The 8,206-nt window shown below is 46.6% G+C and overlaps 1 pseudogene; it reads right to left on the minus strand.

Moving 5' to 3' along the window:
* Positions 1-630: 630 nt before the first annotated feature.
* Positions 631-5,818, minus strand: LOC147452117 (uncharacterized; annotated as a pseudogene).
* Between the last annotated feature and the right edge of the window lie 2,388 nt (positions 5,819-8,206).

Here is an 8,206-nt window from a genome sequence, read left to right on the forward strand (position 1 = left end):
CAACAAGTGGTGGCCAGAACTGCACATCCACCAGTTCAACAGGTTGAGAGGCCTAAAGTGAAGAAGGCTCTAGATAAGAGGAAGCCTAAGCGAAGGAGATAAAACCAACTCAAAACTTGAAATTTTGTACCTTACAAAATTCAGCATAGGAGAGAAGGATGTAGAAGGTCGGAACCAACCAATGCCTTGCACGGGAGTTTACCTAGACACAATGCAAGAATTACCACCACTTACCCGATTCTATTTGACTTGCAACCAATCAAACCCCAGTGCGGATACCTATAAATAGGACTCACTAATCCCATTTTAGGGACTCGAGACTCTTCCCTCTTGAGAGTCTTTGACGCTAGCCTCATGTATCTTGTAGAGCTTAGGAGCATTCAATGATGATGCTAATACTAGTTGTACTTTCAAAATTAATCATTCCAAAGCTCTATTCTATAAACTCTTGTACTTCGAATCATTATCTAAATTTGAATACAATTCCAATTGTCTCATAATCTAAATTATATTCCCTCTCATTTCAATTATTCATCTGAAGTTCGATGTCATCTAATGTCTGGTTATTTGAAGTCTAAATGTGTCATATGGTAATCTGAAGTCTGAACTTGATCAATTACTATAAGTCTCAACTCTAAAACGATCATCAAAGCGATCGAGCTCATTCCAATCTTGAAAGATAAGTTTGTGGAATTTATGTTCTCTTGTAAGCAAGAATGCCCTCAATCATTGCATTGCCAAGTGTGGCGATGCTTTTTTCCACCAAACCCTAATTAACAACCTCACCATGAATTTGTTACCCATGCCAATGCCTTGCAGGGTGCCACCAGAAGCAACCCTTCACAATAAATCCAATGATGCATCTGTTTGCCCATGTCAGCCACATGCCATCAAAATGCAAATATAAAGGAAGATCTGGCTCCGGATTTTTTGAAAGCAAGCAAAGCTTCCCAGTGTACACAGCTTGCAATGGTAGCCCCTGGTAACAATCTCAGCTTCTTAGATGATGCCACATGTCTTCAGGGTGCCTTCCAAGAGACTTTGAAAAGAGCCCCTTGCTCCACATTCTCTAAAAAGAGCTGTTCAAGAGATGAAGCTCAAGAGATGTTGTTCGAGAGAGAGGAAGATTGTCAATAACTCCTTGTGTTTCTGATGGTCGACCAATGCATTGCCAAGTCATCAAGAATTTGTTTTCTCAGGTCAAATTTTAGCAGGAAGGCATGTGCTCCCAAGACACAAGCATAGGTAATAGCATATAGATAGAAGTTCTCACTTTGCCTCTTTGGGAGTCAAAAGCTTCCTCACCTTCCCCTACTGGCCACACCCTAGTAAACGCAGTTCCAACTTGTCAAGAACTTGCCATCCTCCTGTGAATACACAGTTTATTCGTACCAAAGAATTGCCAAGGACAACATATTTTTCTAGGAGCCCCTAATAGCAATCCAGCTAGTTACATGATGTTACATTGCATCCTACTACATTTGGAAAGAGCCGCTTGCTCCACATTCTCCAAGTCCAGCTCTCACAATACCCTTGATCTTCCCCTGTTGGGCGCTGCTTGCTCCACATTCTCCAAGTGCAGCTCTCACAATACCCTTGATCTTCCCCTGTTGGGCAGACCTAGCCTCTTTGGCTGACCCGTCTGGACATACCCTACGATACATGCACCATATAGCATCACCAATATTAGCATGTATCTGACTGCCTCGGCATAAATCTGTCGCCTCGGCATAAATCTGGACTCACAAATGGAAGCTGCAACGTTCAATCAGAGGGAAGCCCTCTCTTTCCGTCCAATGAAAAACTCCCCACAGCCCTTTTGCTCTATCCATGTTGGATATATGTTGCAGCCCAAGCGATGATCCCTTACCAAAATCACTTGTGCCACTCTTGGAAGACATAGTGGCCAACATGTTGCCTAAGCATGTCTTTTCTCAAGTAACCAACCATCACAATAATAGCACATGTACTGATTTCCTTGGCACAGTCAAAAGAAAAAGCTACATGCATTCAAGTTGCAAGCACAGGTGTTCTTACCTGGAGAGAGGCACATCCAATGGAAGATTATCTAGAGCCCTTTCACTCTATCCATGTTGGACATAAGTTGTAGAAACAGCAGATTAGAGATGGTGTCTCATACCACACTTGTGTTGTTCTCGTGAGCATACCACACTTGGCATCCATAGTACATATCTCAATACACAGACGTGAGCAATCACAATCATTGAAAGCACCCATATCAAGGCACATGATGCCAGGAATGACCAATTTGCACTACCTGCCCTCGCTTTCCTTTCCAAGGTGGAAAAGTCAATGATGCCCACACGCCTGTGACTAAGCTCTAATCCTCAACTCTCAAGGTTTTCTGTAATTGAACCAAGAGTATTTCCAAATGGCAAACATACCAAACTTTGTGAGTGACATGATAACAAAACCGAAGACATCACTTTGTTCTTCTGCGCAAGCCCTCTTTCCTTGTGATTTCGTCTACATTTGTAAAAATGATAGCCCCCAAGTCTGTCACCTGTACAAAGACCATGCAATTCCAACCCTGCATCATTCAAACGCTTTCAAGTTTTCATTCTTTACTCCATCACAAGCTCGTTGATAAATCCATTGTAGAGTACTCTTTTTAGGGAGCATTCCTCTCTTTTCCATCTGAGTCATCATGCCAAGTGCCTTTTTGACTTCATTCAAATTAAGTAGTCCATCAATAAGGACGGTGTAGGTGACTGCATTCAGATCACAACCTACCATGTGCATCTTTTCTAGAAGTCCTAAAGCATCTTCTAGCCTTTGTTGCTTCACAATCCAGTTCATAAAGAGAGTATATGTCACAGAATCTGGGACGGTGTCACAAGTACATCGCCTCTTCCTCATCTGAGTCAGTATGGCTAGAGCCTTGTTGATTTTATTCTCCTTCATTCTCCTTCAATAGGCCATCTAATGCATTGTTGTAAGTGATACTGTTGGGAGTGCATCCCCCTGCTCCATCTGAGCCAGTACGGCAAGAGCCTTGTCAACTTCCTTGGCCTTCATCAGGCCATCCATCAGTCTGCTGTAGGTGACCACGTCTGGGATGCACCCCCTCTTCTCCATCTGAGCCAGTATGGCAAGAGCCTTGTCGACTTCCCGGGCCTTCATCAGGCCATCCATCAGGCTGTTGTAGGTTATCACGTTTGGGATGCACCCCCTCTTCTCCATCTAAGCCAGTACGGCAAGAGCCTTGTTGACTTCCCGGGCCTTCATCACGCCATCCATAAGGCTGCTGTAGGTGACCACGTTTGGGATGCAACCCCTCTGCTCCATCTGAGCCAGTACGGCAAGAGCCTTGTCCAGTTCCTTGGCCTTCATCAGGCCATCCAATAGGCTGCTGTAGGTGACCACATTCGGGACGCACCCCCTTTTCTCCATCTGAGCCAGTACGGCGAGAGCCTTGTCGAGTTCCTTGGCCTTCGTCAGGCCATCCATCAAGCTGTTGTAGGTGACCACGTCTGGGACGCACCCCCTCTTTTCCATCTGAGCCAGTACGGCAAGAGCCTTGTCGAGTTCCTTGGCCTTCATCAGGCCAGATAATAGGCTGTTGTAGGTGACTACGTTTGGGATGCACGCACTCTTCTCCATCTGAGCCAGTACGGCAAGAGCCTTGTCGACTTCCTGGGCCTTCATCAGGCCATCCATCAGGCTGTTGTAGGTGACCACATCTGGGATGCACTCCCTCTTCTCCATCTGAGCCAGTATGGCAAGAGCCTTGTTGACTTCCCGGGCCTTCATCACGCCATCCATAAGGCTGCTGTAGGTGACCACGTTTGGGATGCAACCCCTCTGCTCCATCTGAGCCAGTACGGCAAGAGCCTTGTCCAGCTCCTTGGCCTTCATCAGGCCATCCAATAGGCTGCTGTAGGTGACCACGTTTGGGACGCACCCCCTTTTCTCCATCTGAGCCAGTACGGCGAGAGCCTTGTCGAGTTCCTTGGCCTTCATCAGGCCATCCATCAAGCTGTTGTAGGTGACCACGTCTGGGACGCACCCCCTCTTTTCCATCTGAGCCAGTACGGCAAGAGCCTTGTCGAGTTCCTTGGCCTTCATCAGGCCATCCAATAGGCTGTTGTAGGTGACTACGGTTGGGATGCACGCGCTCTTCTCCATCTGAGCCAGTACGGCAAGAGCCTTGTCGACTTCCTGGGCCTTCATCAGGTTATCCATCAGGCTGTTGTAGGTGACCACGTCTGGGATGCACTCCCTCTGCTCCATCTGAGCCAGTACGGCGAGAGCCTTGTCGAGTTCCTTGGCCTTCATCAGACCATCCAATAGGCTGTTGTAGGTGACCACGTTCGGGATGCACCCACTCTCCTCCATCTGAGCTAGCACGGCAAGAGCCTTGTCGCCTTCCTTGGCCTTCATCAGGCCATCCATCAGGCTGTTGTAGGTGACCACGTCTGGGACGCACCCCCTCTTCTCCATCTGAGCCAGTACGGCAAGAGCCTTGTCGAGTTCCTTGGCCTTCATCAGGCCATCAAATAGGCTGTTGTAGGTGACCACGTTCGGGATGCACCCACTCTCCTCCATCTGAGCCTCCTGTGCCTTTATCAGGCCATCCATCAGGCTGTTGTAGGTGACCACGTCTGGGATGGACCCCCTCTTCTCCATCTGAGCCAGTACGGCAAGAGCCTTGTCGACTTCCCGGGCCTTCATCAGGCCATCTATCAAGCTGTTGTAGGTGATCACGTTTGGGATGCACCCCCTCTTCTCCATCTGAGTCAGTATGGCAAGAGCCTTGTTGACTTCCCGGGCCTTCATCAGGCCATCCATAAGGCTGCTGTAGGTGACCACGTTTGGGATGCAACCCCTCTGCTCCATCTGAGCCAGTACGGCAAGCGCCTTGTCGAGTTCCTTGGCCTTCATCAGGCCATCCATCAGGCTGCTGTAGGTGACCACATCTGGGATGCATTTCCAATCCTTCAAGTAAGTCATTAGTTTCACAAGATCGTTGCAAACTTCATTAGCATTCGGCAGGGCATCCATCACGAAGGTGCCGAATGTGGTGTTTGCTCCCGTGTCGGGGACGAGGGAGAAGAAAACTTGAAAGGCTGGCTTCAGTTGACCAGCTCTTAGAAGGCCATTTATAATGATGTTGCAAGTGATGACATCGGGCTGAATTCCCATTCCATCCATGTGGTCAAAGAGAGCCAAAGCCTGGCCTAGCAACTCTGTCAATGGCATTGCCGATGATTTTTTGACAAGAGTACGACTAGGGCTGCAGCCAAGCATGGCATGCAGAAGGGCATTGCAAGTGTAAACATCGGGACAGACACAGGACAGCAAGGGCATGGAAAAGAAAAGGTGCTTGGCGTGGAAAGGCAAGCCTGTCTCACCCAGTTGCCTAATCAAGGCAGTGAAAAGGTGGCTTGGTACTGGGAGAGGCGACATCTCCAGAGAGCGCAGGGCCGACCACAGGTGCAGGAGCTGAGGTGGGCGGGTAAGGGAGGTGGCCAGGGCTTTCGAGATGGAGAGGTCACGAGCCAAGAAGGGCGAAGAGCTGCAGGCCCACTGAAAGAGGCGCACAGCCATACTGGATGGGGTGTGCGGGTGGAGAAGCACCTGCGACAGAACCATGGGAGCAGCATGATGTGAGAGAATGTGGGCAAGGTCCGACTCAAAAGCAGGGGTCCATGGAGGCTCCTTGGCAAGACAGGCGGCGGCCCTGTGAGCGATGGAGTTGACCTCGACAGGGGCCTTCATCTTCGTCAAACCACAAACCGTGCGCAAACCTGCTGATCCTGAGAAAGCCATGGAATCTACCGCTCTCGCAAATGATGATTCTGTCTCTTGACACCCACAGAATCATAAATTCAAGGAGCACCTTTAGTCGTTTTTTTTTTTTTTTTTTTTTTAAATAGCAGAACTCACAATTGTGAGTGAATTATATTGATCATCCCAAGAAATTACAATGTCTTGCCATGCTCGTTTTGAGCCATGACATCATCCAGGGACCACAGTCCACAGGATTATTTGACACCACTTGTGTCAGGTGGGATCAATGGTCGCTATCAATTGGAGGCGGTGGGATTGGTTTTATACCGTCCGATGGCGAATTAATCCTCAAGTGATCGTCATGTGATCACAATCGAAGTGAACCCCAAGAAAACTCAATGTGAACATCAAGTGATTGCCAAGTAATCCCCGTGTGATTCCCAATTGAGATGTGATCACCCTGTGAACGTAGTACCTATTCCAAAGTGATCACCAAGTGACCCCAACCATTCTAAATTGATCTCCAAGTGATCATCATGTGACCCCAACCATTCCAAAGTGATCTCCAAGTGAAAACCATATGATCCTCACCCCATCACTTTTGCCATATCATACTATATTCTCACCCTCTTTTCAAAGATCTTGGACCGTTGATCCCACCTGACAAAGTGGTGTCAAATAGTCCCGTGGGACCACAGTTACATCGGTTATATGGGCAACCACCCCTTACAAACCACCCCCCTATCGTTGATACACAAGGTCAATTATCATGTCCTTCTGAGATCATCTATTTACCATTGGCCAAGGAGCGTCTTAGTTTTATTAACGATGCTCGAAAAAAACCTAGGTTTAGTGTAATCTCACCTACAAATTTTGAGATTTACCTCATGATTTTTTTTTTTCAAGGTTTTGGAAACCTAAGGGAAAAGGGACCCCTAAGGTTTTTGACCTGTAAGGTGTGTGAGCAAAGGTAAACCACCTTTACAAAATATAAGAGTAACATTCTTTTAAGGGCAAATAAAAAAGTATGAGGTTTATATTTTATATGTGTGTGTGTGTGTGTAGGTGTGTGTATGTATGTTATGTGTTATGACTGATCACTCTCATGACTCATTATGTGATAAAACACGAATCCTATGTATAATGTGGCATGTGCATTGTGCACCAATCACTAAGACCAAGCTATCAAAGTTTTATTCATGCTTTAATTAGCCCAAGTTCCAACTCCCAACGTTCAAAATAAACGTTATTTTAGCTCAAGCCTTTAGCGGCAACTTGCAAGCCTCACCTATATAGTTTAAATCTCTCGCCCCTTTTACTCTTATCCCGCCTCTTGAGTCTGGCAAATTGCAAGCTTGAGCCTTGGCGCCTCATCTTAATATGCACTTGCCATTTAGCATTGGCTAAAGAGAAACACAGGATCTCTCTGCCATTCCTTTCCTCATCACATCATCTCAAAGATGCTATAATCAAGAAGAACACAGAAGCTTCTAAGCACTAGGAAAAGCTTCTTTCCTCATCCCATCTCTGCCTACGCGAGTTAGAAGAAGTTCTTAGCGTTGTAGATTTTAGGTTGCGATCCGTCAAATTGTCGATCCAATGATCCACACAGAGGTCAGTTTCTCTCTTTGTCTCTCCCAATCCATTGTAGTCTTTTCAATCGATTGTAGTCTTTTAAGCTTTGATTTGAATAAAATATTTAAGTGAATCATATGTCCATAGCGGGTAAACCCCAGAGTTGTAAGTTGTGGGTTGTTTGTGTGTGTGTGTGTGTGTGTGTGTGTGTGTGTGTGTGTGTGTGTGTGTGTGTGTGTGTGTGTGTGTGAGAGAGAGAGAGAGAGAGAGAGAGAGAGAGAGTGTGTGTGTGTGTGTGTGTGTAGGAGGAATTCAATAATCAGAGCACAAAGATGACAATCATCTACTAATAACCACAGAATGCCAAGAAAATCCCAATTTATCATGTGAAAATGTGGGCAAAGTACAATCAAAGAAAAACCATCCTCAATATTCCATTTGCATGTAAGATATGGCAAGTCCTTCAAATGTTACCTGCCACCATCACAGCCAACAACAAAAGAGAGGAGTTAGTAGTGGAAGGCAGGTGTCATCAATGAAGGACACTTGTTATCGATGTCCACCATAGCTAAAAGCAAAATGAAAGAAAGAAAGAAGAAGTATTTTGTGATGCCCGCCCGGACCAGAGTAGGAACTTCCATGTTAAGTTGATTGGTGAAGTAAGGTCCTATCAAGAAGTCTTGCAAGCTCAAGCTCTCAGCGTCCCACACAGCAACCTTCACATATATAGGTAGCTTATCCATTTGAAAGAGCAGTAAGCAGGAGTAGTCAGTTTTTTTGCAGAGTGGGGTGGTGGGGATATGGGCGACATGGGAGAATTGGTGGGGTTTTCCCCTTTTGAAAGAACTCACCCTCTGTGCCCGCCATGCAGGGGTGT

This window comes from Adiantum capillus-veneris, chromosome 8 (assembly GCF_014529385.1).
Source record: "Adiantum capillus-veneris isolate H3 chromosome 8, ASM1452938v2, whole genome shotgun sequence".
In the NCBI taxonomy this organism is placed as follows: Eukaryota; Viridiplantae; Streptophyta; class Polypodiopsida; order Polypodiales; family Pteridaceae; genus Adiantum; species Adiantum capillus-veneris.